The sequence below is a fragment of the Tamandua tetradactyla genome, chromosome 20 (genome assembly GCF_023851605.1).
Source record: "Tamandua tetradactyla isolate mTamTet1 chromosome 20, mTamTet1.pri, whole genome shotgun sequence".
In the NCBI taxonomy this organism is placed as follows: Eukaryota; Metazoa; Chordata; class Mammalia; order Pilosa; family Myrmecophagidae; genus Tamandua; species Tamandua tetradactyla.
The window spans coordinates 40,908,402-40,929,655 of NC_135346.1; positions in this window are offsets into that span (position 1 = coordinate 40,908,402).

Here is a 21,254-nt window from a genome sequence, read left to right on the forward strand (position 1 = left end):
GCCAACCATACCTGAACCTCATCTGTTGCCAATTACATCTGCAGCGGCTAAGAGGTGTGTCTGCTGCAATGAGTAAACTTTGACTTAATTGGCTGGTGCTTAAATGAGAGAACACAATGTAGCACAGCCTAAGCAGCTCGGCATTCCTCATCTCAGCACTTGTAGCTCAGCCCAGGCCTTTGGAGATGCAGAGAGAAGTCACCCTGGGGAAAGTTGTTGGAACCCAGGGGCCTGGAGAGAAGACCAGCAGAGACCATCCTGTGCCTTCCACGTAAGAAAAGAGCCTCAGTGGAAAGTTAGCTGCCTTTTCTCTGAAGAACCAACACAATAAATCCCCTTTTATTAAAAGCCAATCCATTTCTGGTGTGTTGCATTCCAGCAGCTAGCAAACTAGAACACCCTGGAAAGGGATTGGGTACGATTCTGAGTGCACTGGAAAACCACTTGGACGGTTGTAAGCAGAAATGTGATAGGTGTGATAGGATATAATTCTTAAAGAGCCCTCTGGCCTCTGTGGCAAGCGTGGATCAGAAGGCAATGGCGCAGGCGTCTGTTGGATAAGGCAAAAGATGTTGATGCGTAGGTCAAAGTCATGTCAGTAGAGATGGAGAGTTGTGGGCAGATTTGGGCTATATTTTGGAGGCATAACTGATTATATTTAGAAATAGATTGAGCATGAGGTTAGATGGTAAGGAAAAGAAAGGGATCTGGAATGATGCTTCTCAGGTTCCTGGTTGAAGCTATGGGGTGGATGGGGTGCCACTTGCTGAGATTGTGGCAGGAGAAGGTTGCCTGTATAATTTAAGAGTTCAGTACTTTTTGTCCTCGTTAAATCTGAGATTCGTATGAGGCTCCAAGCAGGGATGACAGGGAGACAGTTGGATATATGACGCTGAAGTAGAGGTGAGAGGCCCAGGTTGAAGATAAAAATGTGTGAGTCATCAGCATATAGATGTATTTAAGCAATGGGACTGGAGAAATTCACCTAGGGCTGGAGATAAAAAGAAAAGGAAACAGGACACACAGCTGATGACTTTCCGCTGGCTGCTTAGCCTCTGTTTGCCCTGTTTCTTGTTGCTATTTATGAAAGCATCAAGCTAAAAGTAAATTTCTGAAGAGACTTAATTAAAGAATGTAGAGAAATGCAACATATTATTCTTAAGCATATGCAGTTACCATGACATGGCCCCCACAAAGTGGTTTCAAGTGAAGGACCTTGCATCTCTTTATATAATGAAAATATAAGTAGCATGTGCATTGCTCGAATGAACACAAAGTATTTGCTTTCCTAAGCACTTATACATCCCTCTTCAAGTTGAATGATAGTTGAGTTGTATAATGCAGTGGTTCTCCATCGCAGCTAGCCAGCGAAGTCATTTGGCAAATTGGTTAAAACCAAGGATTCCATTTCCTACCCTCCCACCCCCCACCCCCCAAGAAATTTAGTAGGTCTGGATTAAGGTCCCAGGAATCTGTGTTTTTTAAGAAAGACCCAGGGAATTCTGATAAGGGAAGTTCATGGGTTAGCATTTGGTGACCACAGTTTTCCAGGATATTTGCAAAGCAAACTGGACATTGTCCCTTCCAAGTAACCATATCTTCTAAACTGGAAAGGACCTGAATTTGTGAGGTTCACTTATATATGCAGTGGAATTACTGATTTATTACATGCCTGCCTTCTTTCTCTGCCTTCTTTCTCACCTTTCACCAAGGCCCAAAGTTGTTATTTCATAAAAGTATTTCAATCAACTGTCCTCAGACATGTACAGAATGCCTATCTCCTTCTCTTTTCTCTCCCACTTGCATATATGCATATGCATGCACACATACGCACACACACACACGCACACACACATACACACACCTCTCGATCTTCACCCACACTGTCTTGGTTCAGGTCCTCATCATCTTTCACTCAGGCCATTATAATAGTTTCCTAACTGCTCTTTATGCCAGTCTCATCATACTGACTGTAACCCATCCTCTTAAATTCTCTTTTGTAACCCGACTGATTCTCTCAGTCTCCTACTCTTTGAGAAAACCCTCTATTGGCTCCTCTTTGCCCACTGGGAAAAGTCCAATCCCCTTGGCCTGGTATCCAGTGACTGTTATAAAGTAACATTGATGTCCTTGCTCAGCAAGGCTTCCTCCATTTCTGATACCAAGCATGCCCATTCACACCTGTCCACCCGCACCTGCCCCTTCACACCTGCCCTTCCACACCTGTCCACCCACACCTGCCCCTTCACACCTGTCCACCCGCACCTGCCCACCCACACCTGCCCATATATATCTGCCCATACACATCTCCATATTTTTGTCTGAAATTCATTCACTTCTAAAGCTGCTTGGTTGACTCTTGGTCATCCTTCAAGTTCCAAATCAATGTTCTCTTTACTAGAAAGCCTTCTTCAGCTCCAAAGGCAGAGCCTAATATTTCTTCCTTTGTGCCCAATATAGCAATTTGCACATATCTTTCCTGGGATATTTACCACGGTTGCACTGTAGTTATTCATTTCTTCCTCACCAATCCCCAATTGCCAAAGCAAACTGCCAAATTACTCATCTTTCTGTCCATAGCTTCTAGCTCACAGCCAGGCTTACAGCAGGCCCTCTGTGTTTGTGTTCACGGACTTTGTTTCTCTTTCTTTGCTGAAAGGATTTGAACCATCTAAACTCACCAGATGATTAGTCTGCCTGTCTGTAGCAACCCATCTTCCATCTTCTAATTCCTAGCTTCTAATTGGCTTGTGGCTAGGAAAACAGATAACTGACATGAAAACAGAATTTTGTGAAAAATGAAAGTTAATGGGTTCCAAGAGGGCACCAGAGTGCCTCCCCTTGAGTGTAAGGTATCGGTTTAATGCGTGATCTTCCTGCACTCTTCTATCTTGCTTCCTTCTCGGTTCTCAGCTGTGTTCTGGTCATTTAGGCTGCTGTACACTGATCTATTGACAGGCAGGGAGTGTATATTACATAGAAACAAACAGAGCCATGTTGTGCATTGTCTTCATTCTCCAAAATTACAATGGAGAACAATGTGGATGAGAGGACATGACAATTCATAGTAGGCATCCTTCTCCTGGAGTCCACAGACAGAATTTAGGTAGTCCATGAACCCTCACTACCTCCTACACATCATATATACACACACACCTGGATTTTTCTGGGGATAGATTCCATAACTTTTGTAGGATTCTCAAAGGAGTCTGTGATCCTTAAGAGTTAGGAACCATTGATTTCATATATATTTGTCTGTCATTTTTAAAGATGTCAATCTTTAAAATTAACACAGGGTTCTTAAAAGGCCTTGGGAATGTGGATGATTTCAACGCTATATGTGAGCTTCCTTATTCTCCAGAATTCTCAAAAATCTTGCTTTCTTCACCCATTAATTTAGCCTCCAAGCCACGAAGAGAGCAAAGAGGTATTATTTCTAAAATGTCTGTAAATAAACCCAGCTTCTGCTACATTAGATCACTATAAAACAATTCCCTGAGGCCAACGGGATGAAATAATAGAAGAAAATACTTTTTAGTAAACCATGCAGATGATGGAAAATAGTCTCACTTTGGCAATTTACACAGATTACTTCATGACAAATTGGTTGTTTGAGCTGAATATGTTGATCACTAAAACACTGTGCAGTTTTTCTCCTGGTTTGGAAATATTGTAAATGCATCGTGAGGACCAGGGCCTAGGTTACAGACTCACCAGCAGGCAGATGCACCTAAGAAATTATTGTTGATCTTAAAGCTAGAGCATGGAATGCTTGCAAAACAGTTATCTCCAATTACCTTTGAGCAGTATTGCCACCAGGGTCAGCTGGAATATGGACAGGAGGCACTGCATGATGGTGGGTGGCCGTGGTGACGGACTCCCTCATCATCAGTCATCATCTCTCCTCCATTCCCCATTGTCACCAACCTCTCTTCTTTCTAGTGTGTTTCCATCTCATTGAATGAAGCCCATTCACCCCTGGAGCAAAGAGGAAATCAATGGCACCATCTGGACTCCTCTCCTAATTGCCCACCCCTAAGAGCTGTTGAATCTATTCCTTTATCTTCTCAAATCTGTCCACTGCGTTTGGTTGAAGACACTGGAATCTCTTGTTTGGATGACAGCCGTGGCTTCTGTATTAGTTAGGGTTCTCTAGAGAAACAGAACCAACAGGGAACACTTGCAAATATAAAATTTATGAAAGTGTCTCACGTGACCGTAGGAACGCAGAGTCCAAAATCCACAGGGCAGGCTGCGAAGCCGATGACTCCAATGGATGGCCTGGACGAACTCCACAGGAGAGGCTCACCAGCCAAAGCAGGAATGGAATCTGTCTCCTCTGAGTCCTCCTTAAAAGGCTTCCCATGATAGGATTTAGCATCACTAATTGCAGAAGACACTCCCCTTTGGCTGATTACAAATGGAATCAGCTGTGGATGTAGCTGACGTGATCATGACCTAATCCTATGAAATGTCCTCATTGCAACAGACAGGCCAGCGCTTGCCCAATCAGATGAACAGGTACCACAACTTGGCCAAGTTGACACCTGTCCCTAACCATGACAGCTTCCTAACTGGTTCTTCTGCCTCCACTCTTGCATCTACTCCAGTGCAAAGAGAGCTCTCAAGGCACAAAACTGGTTGTGTCCTTCTCTACCTCTACAATCCTTCTTTCCCACCACTGTTCCCACACAGAAATCAGCATCTACCCCAAATGAATGTTGAACAAGTGTCAATTTGAAGAACAGTCAGACTGTTAGCCCACAGGACGTCCATGGGTCTGCCCAGACCTGGTCTACGTAGATCCGTCACTCTCTAGGGCAGATGCCCACTTGCTTGTTGGTCTCCCTATCAGCCTGTGAACACTGGGAGAGCAGAAGCTGGGTCTTGCTTACAGCTATAGTCATTTGCTATCATATTCATATTGAATAAATAAATGAATGTCCATTACTTGAAGACAAAAAAAAAGAACTTTTATAGAATGGATAGCAAAAGTACACAATTCTTAGAACTAATGCAACACACATTGACAGGACAAAGAGAGATTGTTTGAGTATTTCTTTTCTGATGTTTGCCAGTCCTCATGTAAGTCCAACTAATTTTTAGTACAAAATGCTTTTCTTTGGATCCTAAATAATACATGTTTCCTGATCCTCTCTCCCTTCACCTTTCTGTCTTCCTATATTTTCTGAGCACCTACTATATCCAAGGTGATAGGCAAAATTCTGTGGTGCATACAGCAACAAATCAGAGACTCATATGCTTAAGAGGCGCCCAGCCTAAAAATAAAGATAAAACACACACAACTGAAATACGAAGAAAAAAGTGAGAAATGCCTTAACTGATGTACAGAGAAAGTACTAATGAGAGTCCAAAGACCGTCTCTCTGTGGGCTTCCACCTCTATCTACTCAGGCCTCTCATTTTGCTGATTCCAATCAATCTTAATCCTTTCCTTTTAGTTTATAGAGTCTCTCTATCATGGTCATTCTTGCTCTTTAGTTATCTTTGTTCACGTCTTTATCAGTTAGAATTAGATTCGGCTGTACCTAAGAATAAAGGCTTAGACCAGACAGGAGTTTGTTTTTCTCTCCCAAAATATAAAATTTCCCGAGGTGGGAAGTCCAGGGCTGGTATGCCAATTCCAAGAAGTCCTCAGAGGTCCAGATGCCTTCTTTATTCCTGCTTCACTGTCCTTAGTATGCGACTTCCATCCTCAAGGTTGACTCAAGTTTTCAAAAAGTCACTGCAGCTCCAGCCATCATATTCATGCTCCAGGCAGAAAATGGGATAAATAGAAAAGGGAACGGCACAGGGCCTACTGGATGAGCTAGTTCTTCCTTTTCAGGAGTTTTCCTGGAAACCCCATCTAACAATTTCCATCTACATATGTTGGGCAGAGCTAGGTCATATGGCCAGGCCTGTTTGCAAGAAAACCTGGAAATGCAGGTTTTTTTTTTTAAGCTGAGCACAAAGGCCCCAACAAAATAATAGGGGAGTAGGTATTGGGCATCTAACAGTGTCTGTCACTATATATAAAGAGAGTGTCTGGCTACAGCAAGAATTGTTCACATTTGTATGTATTACGATTTTTTTTCACTTTTACGTATAGGCACTCCTGTGAATAACTCATGACTCCATAGCTGAATAGGCACTTTCAAAAGGCATACCTGCAGCTCCACTGTGCTTGTAATGAACATTTATTAAGCATTTATTATAAGCCAGGCACTGCCAAATTCATTATAAATCTTCACACCAGCATTTGAGGCGGATACAATAATTGTCTTCAGTTTTCATATGGGAAAAATGCGACACAATGATGTTAAATAACTTACTCAATTTGAAACAATCTTCTAGCTGGAATTCAGTAGGCGTTACTATTCTCCTTGCTTTACAGCTGAGGAAACTGAGGCTAGGCGAGGTTGCGAACTTTGTCCAGAGTCACACAGCTAGTGAAGAGCACAGCTGGGGCTCCAGCCATCGTCTTCTGATTCCAACTCCTTGCTTCATCCTGTACGCTGCATACAGGATAAGCAAAGGGGCCAACATCATCAGTTGATGGTATGTATATCTGAGATTAGAATGAGGTAGTTCTTATTCCAGAGGTAAGGTGACATGATCATCCAAGTCATAAATTGATACATGCTTGGCTAAAGTTATCACGTTAGCTTCAAACATTTAACAGCTCAATACGAGACACCAAACGCTCACATTCACTAAGGGCTGGAGGAGCTAATTCAATGCACCGCATTTGCCAAACCTTTCCTACTGTTGAACTAAGACCAAAATGGGAAAGTCTTAAAATAGCTGACATTTTCTAGTTCATTTTTTTATTTCCAATGATTTTGTCCAACCTGTATCATCTTAATTCAGATAAACAAGTGCCTATTATCCTTTCTAGGAATCTGGATGCCAAATGCCAATCTACCTAAGGGACATGATGGGTGGGTAGATTTCATGTACTTGTCCATTCCATCCTAGCCTACATTTCATAATCCCTGCTATGATAGAGTCTACTTTTCTGCTGCAAGTTATGGACCTACAGCATCCAAGTTGAGGCAGTGCCCTAAGGATTCAAGGACTAGTTTCTGTGACACCAAGAGGTTTAGGAGACTCTATTTCAGAAAGGCTCCCTTCGGACACTATAATTTTTGATTGCCTATTCCCTGTCTTCTTTTGCCTTTAGGCAAACTTTTCTTTCATCCCCCGAGCCCTGGCAGGTATCCTAGCTCCACCACAGGAAAAGCGTGTGACCCACACTGGCCCATGTCCTGGGCTACAGTCCTGGGTTCGAGTCTAGACATGGAAACAAGAGAGGCCAATTAGAGTCTCTCAGGGAGTGATAGCTGAACACAGAGGAAATAAATCCTCTTCTCTTTGAGGGGACCAAACTTGCAGGATGTGGGTGTGTGGCTGCTGGTGGCCATCTTGCTACTGGTGAGATCTTAGATGCAAAATGAAGTCAACAAAGACAGGTGATGCTGCTGCTGCTGCTGACGATAATGATGATGACAGTTAACATTTATTGAGTGCTACCCATACGTCAAGAACTAGTCCAAGGGCTTTACATGCATTAACTTATTTAATCTTCACAAATCTTATCATTATGACTATGACAATTGTCATAAATACTATTGTGTTATCCTTCTTTTACAGATGAGGAAACTAAGACACTGAGGGGTTAATAGATTACAAAAGCAATTAAATGGGCAGGCAGAGTTGATGGACACAGCCTGGTTCCACCCTGAGTAGTGCCTCTGGGAGTGACCAGGGAGGAGGGAGACAGAAGGAAGAGTGAGACACAGACCCCTGGACACTGTAAGAGCATTTAGCTGCAGCCATGCCTGAAACCAAGGTGCCTCCATTCCCAGTTAAGTGGCCCAATACATTTCCTTTTTCACTTAAGCCAGTTTGTGTTGGGTAATTGTCCCTGCCATATTGACTAAAACGTCTGCCTCCTATCATCTCTCACTTTCACTACCCCTTTTCTTACTGATTTGCTTTTAAAAAAATAATAATCTCAGCACAGTGTAGAAATTTGGAAAATACAAAAAAGTTATCGTGAAGGAAAAAATGGGCACGTGACACAATTTGAGATAATAATTAGCATTTTATGCTTTCTTCCAGTCTTTTTCCTAATAATGCATATAAATATATATGAATATAAGGTGTGTATTATCTGCTTCTTACATTTCCTTTGCTACTTACCATTATTTCATAAGCATCCCCCCCATGCTAAGTATTTTTGACAGCATAATTTCATCAGCAGCTAATTTGTGTTTAAGTGTGTGTATGTGTCTTTCCATCAACTTCTATGTTCTTCTTGGTACTTGACTTCTTTCCTGATTTAACCTTCTTCTCTGGAACAGAAAGAATACAAAAGGCTGTAAGGACGGGCTTGGCTTCCTCCGTGTTCTCTGACCTCTGCCTTGGTGTTCAGGGTCCTGGTGACCAGCCCTACAACCCACCCCAGCCCCCGCCACAGCCAGGCAGCCAGATCCGAGACAGAAGCGCTCCGGCTGCTCCTCAGCCCTCTGCCCAGAAGCAGACGGCAGGGGGACTCTGCGGCCAGGGGGCTGTAACACATGCTCAGGGAACCCTCAAAGCCTGTCACAGTTGAGCAAACATAAAGCCAAGAGGGCCTGGCTGCTCTCAGTGTGATTCATTCTAAGGCAGGCGGAGCTACCAGTTAGCACAGTAGGAAACCTCTCGCTCCTGCCTTTTTAATGCCACACATCAATAACAATTTGCCTGGCAAAGCCCTGGTGCTGGACTTAACTATGCAAACGACCAGGGAGAAACTGCAAGGGTAACATTGAGAAATTAGATTTAAAATACCAAGCGCACTCCTTTCAGTGTATCCCTTCCAGTCAGTGCTGTGTGACGGCCCATCATATTTAAGAAACATTAAATGCCACACAAACGACTGGTTATTGACATGTATATGAGAAAGAGAAAACATGAAAGGAAGCAGTAAAAATAGTACAACTATATATGGTACGGATATCAGTCCCATATTTGACGAATCTCTGGATGTCACCTCAAGCCATGAGCATGCATTAACATGATAGGACTGTAAGCCCCAACCAAGGGGTCTAAGGCAAATGCTAGTCCTAGAAGGGGTGCTAGGTCAAGGAGAATGTGAAGCCAGTTCAGAATAGGGGCATTGCTCAAAGTCCAGCACAGTAGCAAAATCGGAAACATCCATCCATCCATCTATTCACCCATCCACCCATGCATTTACTCATTCATCCAAGGGTATATTATCTATCAGTTATACTACTTCTATTACAACTATTAATTACTATCTTTTATTGCAGCTTAACTTTGGTTCAGATATTAAGTCAAGTGTTTTATATGAATCATCTTATTTAATACTCATAATCATGCTTTGAATTGGGTGTTATTATTTCCATCTTAAAGATGAGGGAGCTATGGCTCAGAGAGCTTAAATGACCTCTGAGAAGTCAAGCATGGAACATGTGTCAGACCCACAGACACATCCATTCCCATTATCTTCTCCTCTGTATGCACTAAGCTTTGCATTAGGCATTGAGGCTACAAAGGAGACTCCGACATGGCCCCTGCAACAGTGATTCATGGAAGACGTGAGATGGAATCGACCAGATGAGGCCTTCGAGTCAGAAGGTAGGTGATCTCATCACACCAAAAGCCCTCGTTGCTTACTTTTTCACAGCACTTATCACTAATACATTATATTAAATTGTTTCTTTGTTTACTAGCATTGCCTCTCTCCACTAGAATGTAAGCTCTGTGAGAGCAGAGATTTTGTCCATCTCGTTCTCTGTTCTTTCCTCAGTACTTAGAACAATGTTTGGCATGTATAGACCCTCAATATTGGTTGAATAATGAATAAACCTGACAGAGAAAAAAAGGAAAATTCTGGCACATGTGATAAGCGGGAACAATGAAAGACCTGTTATGGGGCACATTCCTGGCACTTAGTTGAGACTTATGATTTCTCCCTAATGACGTTTAAGGAGTCTGGAGTCAGAATAACTTCCATTCCTCTTGACTGGCTTGTGGTGTTTAAAGAACAATGATTCTGTACCTGCCATCAGAATGCCTGTTTCTCTCAACTTCAAATGTTGTAAGGCAAGTTGCTTGCACTTGAGCCTTCACTTCTGTGCCCATGGCAGACATCACTCATCCATCATGGCAATTTTTCCTGTTGCCTCAGAAGCCTTGTCAATACTATATTCCAGACAGACACAGCCAATCAGTAGGAGATGGCATTTATGATGACATTTTTTGTCTTGAGCATGAAAAAACTAAACAAGTGCAAGAAGACAGATATATAAGTAGGCATATAGAGGAAGGGGTACATCCACTTTCTAAGGAAGTACTGTAAGTTTTATGTTTTCAACTTTTCCCAACAATGGAAAATAGATTAGCTTGGGAGACAATGCAGTACAGTGATTATGAACATGAAAATTAATGTCAAGCTGACTGGGATCTTGTTCTGGCTTTACAGCTTCCTAGCCATGGAGTTGTGAGCAAGTTATTTAACTGTTCTGAGCCTCTGTCTCCTCATCTGTAAAACGGATCTGAAAACCTAAGTCATCACGTTGTTGTGGGGAAGATAATAACATGATCATGTAAAGCACTTAGCCAATTGCCTAGGGCATAATAAGTGATCAAGAAATATAAGTTAAGAATTATTCCCCAAATTTACAAGTATAAAGTTATCCAGGGGGCGAATTCAGAGCTCTGGAGATATTTGGGTTACAATATTTGGGAATGTTGTGTTGAAATCACTTTCAACTCCAACTCAACAAGTTTTCTATTTCCTTTGTCCAATTTTTATTCACGTTTAAAGCACTGTTACAAAAAAATCAAAGAAAAGGTTTTAAGCAATAAGCACTTACCCACAATCTACAGTCTGTTGCATAACTCATTTCTTTTTACATCCTTTCTAGTCTTTTCCCAAATGTAGGTATTTTTTAATGTAACAATAATCTTAGTCTTTCTGTTTTTCCTATTGATTCCTGAGCCAGGACATTTCTTTTCTATGTTTTTCTCTGTTGCTTTGTTGCCACAAGCAAGTCACATGGCCTCTCTCAGGCTCAGTGTCCTTTGTCAAGGGGGGATAATAATACATACAGTGCCCATCTCATAGACTTTTGTTGGATGGAGCAGATGAGAAGAATGGATATGAAAATCTGAAACAAAATAATTCTGCCATGGTCTCAGGGTCACTCAGTATCTCATGTGAAGAAGTTGGCAATTTTCTAAAGGGATTCATCATGAGAGGCAGCCTGATGTGGTAAACAGGCATCAAGATTCTGGGGTCTTCTCACCCATACCTTGAACTTGATGGATGTCTTTGTCCAAGATCCCTGCTTTGGAGAAAGGGAAACACCACTTGTCCTGACCACTTCAAAGGAAAGTCATCGACAGGAACAAATGAAATGATGAATGTGATGGAATGTAAAAATGCTCACTGGGTTCAAACATGTAAAGTGGTGTTATTAAGCAAGCAAAGCAAAGAAAGCAAGCTGAAATGTAAAATTTAAAGAAAATGAGGACATGGTTCTGTAAATTACAGCATTGGTTCTAAAGCCCTTTAAATAAAGATAGTAAATTTCACTCCAGTAATTCTCTCTGGTGTTTATGGTAAATTGTCAGATATTCTTATTTGTTTTTTTTTCCTTTTTCTAAAACATTTTCTACTCAATAACTGTTTTTTTCCTGACTTTATAAATAATACAATATCCTCCAGGATCCTATGTTGCAGTAGGTAGCAAAGAAAGACGTCAAACTGGGATCACAGACAGATGTGGACGCAAACACAGACATGTATGAAACCCAGACTTTAACAATCACACCATCTTCCAAAGGGATCCCTGACATCCAGAGGCTGAATTAACTGAGGATTTCACAGGAGAGATGACACAGAGGGTTTACCAGGCACAGCCCGCAGCAAACAGTTCAAAATATTCTGTATCAGTCAGTGAGGTTAGGTTATATCGTGGTAAACAATAGTCCCCAAATGTTAGGGCTGTAGCACAACAAACGTTTATTTCTCACTCACTCTAATTGTCCCAAGTGGGCTGGCAGGGAGGTTCTGTTCAGTGTGCTCACTCAGGAGACAGGATGATGGGGACGCCATCAAGATATGTGCTCACACAGCCAGCTTGGCAAGGCGAGGGAAACAAGACCCAGAAATAGCGCGCGTCTCTTCCCCTCACTTTTGCACACATTTCCTTCATGGAATCCAATCACAGGGTCATATCTAACTTCGAAGGAGGTAGGGATTTGAGAGGCTGTGCTATATATGTACCACCTGGGTTTTCCCTGGAACTTTGGATACCTGTGTGGCACAGAAGACTCAGAGTTGGAGTTCTGTAGCTCCGAAGGTCAGCATTGCCACATACCACAACTGTTAAAGAAATTGAAAAAGAGATCAGACTTCAATCTGAGATAAGAACAAAGCCGATCTGGTCAGCACTAAGGTAAATCAGAAATCAAGGGTAAGGAGGACATTGTATTATAGAACTTCACCTACTATATGAGACCAAAGAAAGAGAGCTTTATTTTGTCCAAAACCTAAATTTTCTATAGCACATAATCAACTCAACCTGTCTGGATAGATCATTTAAACAACCCAGACACATGGGGCCCAGAATGGAAATGAAGGCTTGTAATTCTGTATACCATAGTATAAAACCTGGATATATCCAGAGAATGTTGGATAGATGATAAAAAGTATTAGCAAAGTCCCTTGAAGGATGGGAGAAAAAATACGAAACAATTAAGCTTTACCATCACAGAAATCCCCGATACTGTGTAAAACATTAGGGACACCCAAATCAGTAGGTCAAGCCTGCAAGGCTTGATCTTGTGAAGCTCATTTGTATAGCGGAGAAGCTAAGACTATTTCTAGTTATGCTTAAGAGTTTCTTTCAGAAAACTTCTTGTGTTGCTCATGTGTGGCCTCTCTATATATAAGCCTAACTCTGCAAGGAAAATTATGACTCTCCCCAGCTACATGGGACATGACATCCAGGGGTGATGTCTCCCTGACAATGTGGGACATGACTCCCAGGGATGAGCCTGGCCCAGGCACTATGGGATCGACAATGTCTTCCTAACCAAACAGGGGAAATAAAATGTAACATAATAATTTATTAGTGGCTAAGAGAATTCAAATAGAGTCGAGAGGCTACTCTGGAGGTTACTTTTAGGCAAACTTCAGCTAGATATTGCAAATTACCATGGTTTGCCAACCCCCAACCAAAACCATTCCTGCCAACCCTAGAGAATACCTAGGGGTCTATCTGAGATTCTGCAAAAGTTTTATGCACTAAGATTACTTTCCAGAAACCTATAACCTCCACATGTTTCCTGGGCCAGATAAGTCCTGAAACCTAGAGGGCCCAGCCTCTCAAGAACATCAACTAGTTCCTTCTCCTTATCCCATATTATCAACAGCCCTTTCCAGTATGAAGAAGTTAGTGTGGGCAGAGTTCAAATACCCCTAAAGATTGGGAGAAGGGTCATAGAAGAAGGAGGATTTATAACAGAGAAGATAGGATTTAACAAATGAGTATGGCTGCCGAATCATTATACTGATATTTCTTTGAGTCTCCAGTGTCTTGGAGCAGCTAGAAGGAAAAATCTAAAATTGTGATTTTTACCACCAAGTTTTACCAAACTCTGAAATCTGTTCCATAGCTACTTGGTACAATGTACTTTGAAATGTGTTGCTTTTTAAATATATATTTCACAATAAAAAATGTTACGAAAAAAAAGGAGGTAGGGAAATGTAATTCTGCCTTTACCTAAGAGAAGTGGAGATACGTGATGCACAGTGATAATGGCTACCATATACTCCCTAGATAGTTTTCAATACCCAGGCCCTTTTTCCTCTCTTCTTCTTGAGATGTATGGAGCACAGAGGACGTAAGGGAAGACTGGAGGGGATCCTTTTACTCCCCCTTTCTCATTTGTATGAACACAGCCTCTCTGGACTTTTTATCCTTCTAGACCATCCCCTGGCCTCCCTTCGCTCCACTCTTTTATCATGAGGAACAATTCCATCAGGGTCACAGAGCTCCAAGATTTGCATACAATCCATCATTGGCCTCAGCTTAGAAACCTTCTGTTACCAGAACCCATCTGAAGGGTGCCTATGTGTTGGAAGCAATAAACACACACACACACACACACACACACGCACGCACGCACGCATGCACGCACGCACACACACACGCACACACACACGCACTCACGCACGCACACATGCACTTTATTTTCAGACAGACACATATTTAGCAATAGTAGTGCTTATTTCTCTGAACTTTGCAGTGGAAAAGTCTTAAAAGGAGCAAGCCATTTAACTTCAAAGAGCATGGGCACTGGGGGCAGACAGTCAGATTCACATTTGGCTCCTTCAAGTATCAATTGTGTGACCATAAGGAAATCCAACTTCTCTAGGCCTCTGTATCCTAATCTGTAATATGAGAAACAATATTAATACCCATCTCTACCTAGACTTGTAATAATAAAGGACGTGACTGGCATGGAGAAGGTACTTAGGGAATGCTGGTTTCTGTTATAATGCTCTCCCCCTCGTTCAGTTAAGAATCTCTTTCTTAACTTAGAGTTGCTGTGACCAAGAAAGAAGACATTGGGGGTATGAGTCAATTATAAGTAAACTCATAGAGTTAGAACATGGATATAGGTTAATGAGGGATACATTGGGGGTAGAGAATGGGGAGCTGATGCTTCATTTGTACAGAACTTTTTTTCAGGTTGATTGTAAAGGTTTGGAAATGGATGGCAGTGATGGAAGCACATTATTGTGAATGTAATTAGCAGTGTTAAATTAATATGTGAATGTGATTGAAGGGGGAAGTTTGGGGTGGTGCATGAGGTATACCTCAATAAAACTGCTTTAAAAAAAAAAAGAAGACTGTGGGAACATAGCCTCCTGGGATGTGTTCTCTTCACTTTTATTAATACACAAATATTAATTAGGGATTCTTTGGTCAAAAATGTTAGAAAATCAAAATCATAATGTCTTAAAAACATTTTCCTTAAAAAGGAAAAAATATATGATCTGGTTCAAGTAAATGAAAGATCAGAAAGTGTTAGGCTTCAGGCACAGTTGAATCCAGCAGCCCAAGTGATGTCATCAGAATTCACTCTCTATCTCTAGTCTTCATTTTCTTCTGTTTGTTTCCATTATCAGGTTGTTTTGCCCTTGTGGTGATACAAGGTTGCCAAAGACTCCAGGGTTGCCTCTTATTTTCTCAGTAACCCCACTGTTGTAGTTTCTTAGCTACGGGAATGTTATATACCTGAAATGGAATAGCTTTTTAAAAAGAGAGTTTAATAAATTGCTTAGAACTACAGTTCTAAGGCCATGGAAATGTCCCAATTAAAGCAAGTCTATAAAATGTACAAATTAGGGCACCAACAATAGGTTACCTTCACTCAAGAAAGGCCGATGATATTCAGAATTTCTTCCTCAATTGGAAAGGCACTTGGCAAAAGTGGATCTACTAGCTTCTTCTCCAGGCCTCTTGCTTCATGAAGCTCCCCCAGGGGCATTCTCCTTCTTTACCTCCAAAAGTTGCTGGCTGGTGGACTGTGGTTCTCTTGCCATTCTGAAGCTTTCTCCAAAATGCTCTCTCTTTTAAAGGATTCCAGTGAACTAATCAAGACCCACCTAGAATGGGTGGAGTCAATTCTCCCTCTATTCAAAAGTTAATACTCACACTGAGTGAGTCACATCTCCATGGAGATAACTTAATCAAATGTCAACCTACATTATTGAATAGGGATTAAAAGAAACCATTGCACCCACAAGATTGATTAGGATTAAAACATGGCTTTTCTAGGGTGCATAAATCCTTTCAAACCAGCACACCCACTAAGCAGAGAGATTTCCCTTTTCCCAACATTTCTAAAAAAATCCAAGAATTACATTTTGCTTGTTCTGATGGGATCACATAATCATCCCCGTGATGGCCAAGAAGATATGAGGACCTGATTGGGCAAGTCTTGGTCATCTCTTCTACACAGAGCTGGGGGCAGGGAGTTCTACTGGAATCATTTGTATTGAGAGTGGTGGAGGGGTATATATCCCAAAGACACAAGTTTCATTTACCAGAAGAACAGTGTATAGATATTGGGCAGGTAAAAACAATAGGTAACAATTGGGCAGGTAAAAGCTATACATTTCAATGGATGCATGTCAGTTTTGGAGCAGCAATATTCCACCATAGATTTATGGCAAGTAGGCAGTGTAGGTAGTGGTACCCTCTGATCCTTTGACTGCAGCCAACACTGCTAATCAGTCATGGCACTCTTGTCCACTGAGTTCAGAAAATACTTCAGAATCATTCTCAGCCCAGTGCTCCTGGCAGCTAGTACAAATAGACAGAAGTGCCATGAACGATGGAACTATTTTCTGTCTCAAGGTCATTTTCAGGTGAACTCTTAGACCATGCTATTGCCTCTCCATCTGTTCTAATTTATTTTTTAAACTTCAGTTCCGATCATAATTTTTTTCCTATTGCTTTTTATCTTGTTGCATTTAGCCTATTGTCTTGGTCTATTAAGCTCTCCTTCCATCTTGATTCTGTCATCTGAATATATCCAAGTGTACCATCCACAATTTTGGGCCATGTCTGTTTGGATCATTGTTGGTTGGAGAGACCAAGGTCTGAGCCCTCAGTACATCTCAAAATATTTCTCTCCAGTTATATTATGAACAAAAACGTGGTTGATATTTTAGAACGGGAATATGTCCAAGGAAAATACAAATTTATGCACACAAGTGTTATTACATCTCCATTTTTTTTTCCTATTTTTTGATTGACTTTGTAAAATAAACAGGTCAAACCAAAATCTATCAGTCAGGGTTCAATCAGGACCGAAGGCAGTTCTCTAACAAAGAAGAGACAATTCCAAAATAAAATATTTATCTTTCCCCAGCATGACAAGTATAAAGGAGCATCAAAGACCTGGAATTCAATCTGCTTGGGTGAAGCAAAAACAGTTTGGTTCATGTCAACAGTTTATTTAGCCTGATGTAGGAAGAATTTAGGAGCATACATGGAGTGGGAGAAATGTGCCCTGCCTCCCAAGGGAATGCAGATATGCAGAGCAAGGGAATATAAACTCACATCTTAATACACGCTCCTCCCGGTAATTGGGAATCTGTCTCTTGCTGCTTAAAACAGATTATTCTGTTCTCACAGCCCAGCCCAGGAGCCCATGGAGCCAGGCTTTCCTGGGACCTTAGATTCCAATTATAGGAGGTTAATAGAAAAAGATCATTTTTCCAGTTGTTTAAGAACACATGGGGCCAATGGCAGGGCTGGTTGTTTGGACAGACCCAACCAGTCTTGTTGGTTCGCCCCCAACTCCTTGAAGAGGCTTTTGAGAGGATCGTGGCTGGGACTGTAGAAGCAAGAAGCAGCTGCCATATCGCATTTCTTTTGCGTTGCCCTGAAACATCCCATTATTCTCTACTTAACCCCGTGGCCTTGTTTCTCCAGCCAAGCCCTTCCTAATTTTTTAAATAATGCAATGCGCCTACTAGCCATCTTGCTAAGTTCTACAACTGAGATCTTTTTTTTTTCTGTGTGTGCAGTGACTTCTGACTTTAGAGAGGCTGTCTAGGCATCTATTATTTAACTCATGTGATACTCACCATGGCCCCAAGAGAGAAGCATCATTATTACCTTATTTTGCAAATGAGGACACCGAGACTCAGAAAAATTGTAGCACGAAACCAGGAACAACGCTCTGCCAGAGCCTCCAGGAACGTTACATGAGAACAGGACTGGAGTGTGTAACCAGGAGCGAGGCTGCAAGCCTCCAGGTAGTAAAGCAAACAGAAGGAACCAGGATCAAGGCTCCAAAGTCTCAGAAAGTAGGTTTTATTAGTCTATGGCCATAGGGCTCAGCAGAGTAACCTCTCAAAGTCGGAGCCCCAATTAGGGGCTGATACAAGATATTTATATACAGAATAGCTGGCAACATTTTCCTAATATGGTAACTGGCTAAGTTTTCCTAATACGGTAACTGGCTACACTTGAGGGAGGTGATTGGCTGCTCACTGGTGGCCAGAACCAGAAGCGCTCCAAAAGCTGAGTTCACAGAAGCGGGTGAGCGGTTGGGGGTGGGAGGGGTGGAGTGGGGGGAGGGGGCTGCTTGCTGCCAGGAGCTTCCTTGCTACAAAACTAGAGACTGGTGCAAGGGAACAGGGTCGAGATTCTACCCTAGTTCTGACTGACTCCAGATTTAGACTGTTAGCACCATGTGGTTGGATATACAAGCATGCTTCACCTTTCCCTCCTTGTGGATTGACCAAGCTCCTGCTACATTGCCCTGGCCTTCTGTGGACATGACGAGAGATGAGTGACCTGGCTGACACCCTCACAAAGCTTTCTGTTATCACTTTGAGCAAAGATCTTGCAGCCGGCGGCAAATTTCTCTGTGTTTGGGAGAAAAGTTCCTTCTCCTAAGCTGAGTCCAGAGCCAGCCTTAAAGGTGCTATGAATTCTACTACTGAACACTTGCAAATTCCTCTCCAAAGCCCTGCCATGCCTCCAGTAGAGATGTGAATCTTTGGGCAAAGACACCTGCAACAGAACTGGGACAGGGTTTTAGGAATCTCTGGTTGTCTGAGCCAACTTCCTCCCTGTGCCCAGAGATGAAGGGCTGTGGTGGCACAGACACACGGACTGGGGATTTGTACAAGGCTTGAAGAAAACACCTAGTGAGCCTTGAGTGTGATTTGAAGGGGTGGAGGGGGGCTACCCAGGGCCCCATCAAAGAGATTGCCTCTGGGGAGGGGATAGTGACTGCTTAATTAGGTACAGGGTCTCCTTTAAGGGTGATGACATATTCTGGAAATAGCCAGAGGTGACAGAGCAGCACAACAGTGTGAATATACCAAATGACACTAAATTGCACATTTTGGAATAGTTAACTATATATTATATGAATTTCACCTCAATAAAAATGAATGCTGAACATAAAAATGAACATTCAAAGGAGTAACTATCTTCTCCCACTTCTCACTCTTACCCCTCTTCCTGCTTACGCCTACTGAACAGGAACTTCCGCTTTATCTGAAGCAGCAGGAAGGTAGCTTCCAGCCTCCTTTTCTCTATTACTTGTTCTTCCGCGTGGAAAGAGATGTGCCTTCCCAGATTGGTGACACTGGAGAAAGGAAGTGAACCCTCTCATGTCTTTGTCTTGAGTGTGTCCATGGCCCTACGTATCAGCTCTGTGGTTACATGGTTAGCAGCTATAATAGGCATATAAATAAACCTGAAGCCCTTTTAGGGCTGCCCAGAGCCCACCCTTTTCTCAACAGCTGCTCCCAAAGTGAGTACGCATCACAATTTCAAAAAGTGTCCATGCTCTCACTTGCAGGAGTGAATTGCTTTGTTTCTTTGGGGAAGACTTTTACATAGCATTCTAGCCACTTTCTCACCCACCTTGAAATTCTTAGTGTTCAACAGTGTGGTAGTTTGGAAGCTGTGCATAACCCAGAAAGGATCATGTTCTTTTAATCCATTCCTGCAGGTATAGATCTATTGTGGGTGGGACCTTTTGATTAGGTTATTTCAATTGAGATATGACCCACCTCATTCAAAGTGAATCTTAATCCTTGTACTGGAGCCCTTTATAAGAGGATAAAAGACAGAGACACAGAAGCTAAAAGAAAAATACCCAGAGAAGTTTAGAGAAAAGGCCTCAGAATGGAGAAGCTAGAAGCTGAAGCAAGGAAACCTGGAAGAGAAGGATGTGCAGACATCACCATGTGCCTTACTGTGTGACAAAGGAGCCCCAGCTTGCCAGTAACTGGTCATCAGAGAAGGTATCATCCTGTTGATGCCTTATCTGGGACATTTTCACGGCCTTAGAAGTGTAAATTTGTAAGCTAATAAATTCCCATTGTTAAAAGCCAGTCTATTTTTGATGTATTGCATTTCCTCAGCTTTAGCAAAACAAAACAAACAGCAACTGCCAAAAAATAACATGAAGCTATTTTTGTAGCAAAAACTTATTTGTTGATTTCCTTTATATCAGTTTGCATTTTAAACTCAAAACAAAGGCTGTTTCTTGGTGTCAATCACCAGCTGCTTTAGCCCCATTTGTATTTTTAGGCTGATGGACACATGACCAAATGATTAGAATGACAAATAAGATGGTATTGCAAAATCTGTCATGTTCGGAAAACTGGATCTTCAAAGGAAAGCAAAAAGACCTTTTCATCCCTTTCCTTGGTTTGAGTTGTTTCGTTGGAAGCTAATTTCTAACTGTAATCACAGGAGAAAGGAGGTTTGAGCAATTATGCTGTGAATCTGAGCTACAGAGGCAGCCCACTGGGATGATTTTTTCCTCAGGAGCTGGAATTTTAGCCAAACTTATCTGGGAAACTTTCCTCTTCTTCTCATTTATTCTGCCTATGGAGACATTGTAAATAATGCCAAAAACGCTTCACATTTGTGTAGACATTTTAGAATTTTTCCAAACCCTTGTCACATTAATCAACTCACTTCAAGTTCACAAGTCTTTTGGGAGCAGGGATTAATATATTGCAGATGGGTTAACTGAGCCCCAGAGAAGTTAAGCAACCTGCCCAAGGTCACACAGCCTACCAGTCAGAGAACTAAGTCTACCAACCATACTTTCACACTAACACACTAGCTCACAGATGCAGATCACTGCTGGTCTGGATGAGAAACCCAACTGTAAAAGTTCTGAGAAATGAAATCCAATCTCTAGACATCTTTCATTCTCTCTGCTCATTAATACTTGACTAGGATATCACAGTTGTTCTTTTGGAGGTGCGCATCTCATTTATGCGTTGTTCTCTTCACTGTCTGCCTGAGGCTTGCAGAAATCAGAGGATGGAGGAGGGGAGATTTGGGTAAATCTGTTTTAAATGAAATCTTATTTACATGATACACTTCACTTTTTTTTTGATGTGCAGCTTTCTCATTAGCTCACATCTGAGAGCAGCTTCCTTGGGAGAAAAAAATGATTAGCTTATTCCGTCTTGAAAGGACACAATTCTTGAACTAATTATGGTATTTGAATGATTAATATCCTTTAAATACACATGTGTTCAGGAATTTTATAATTAGGAAGAAAGCAAAATGAGAAGGAAGACAAAAAGCAAAAGCAAATGGAACAAAGTGGTAGTTGAGGAGGGGAAATCCTGCTCTTAAGAGCCAGGAAAAGAGTTTGGGGATTCTT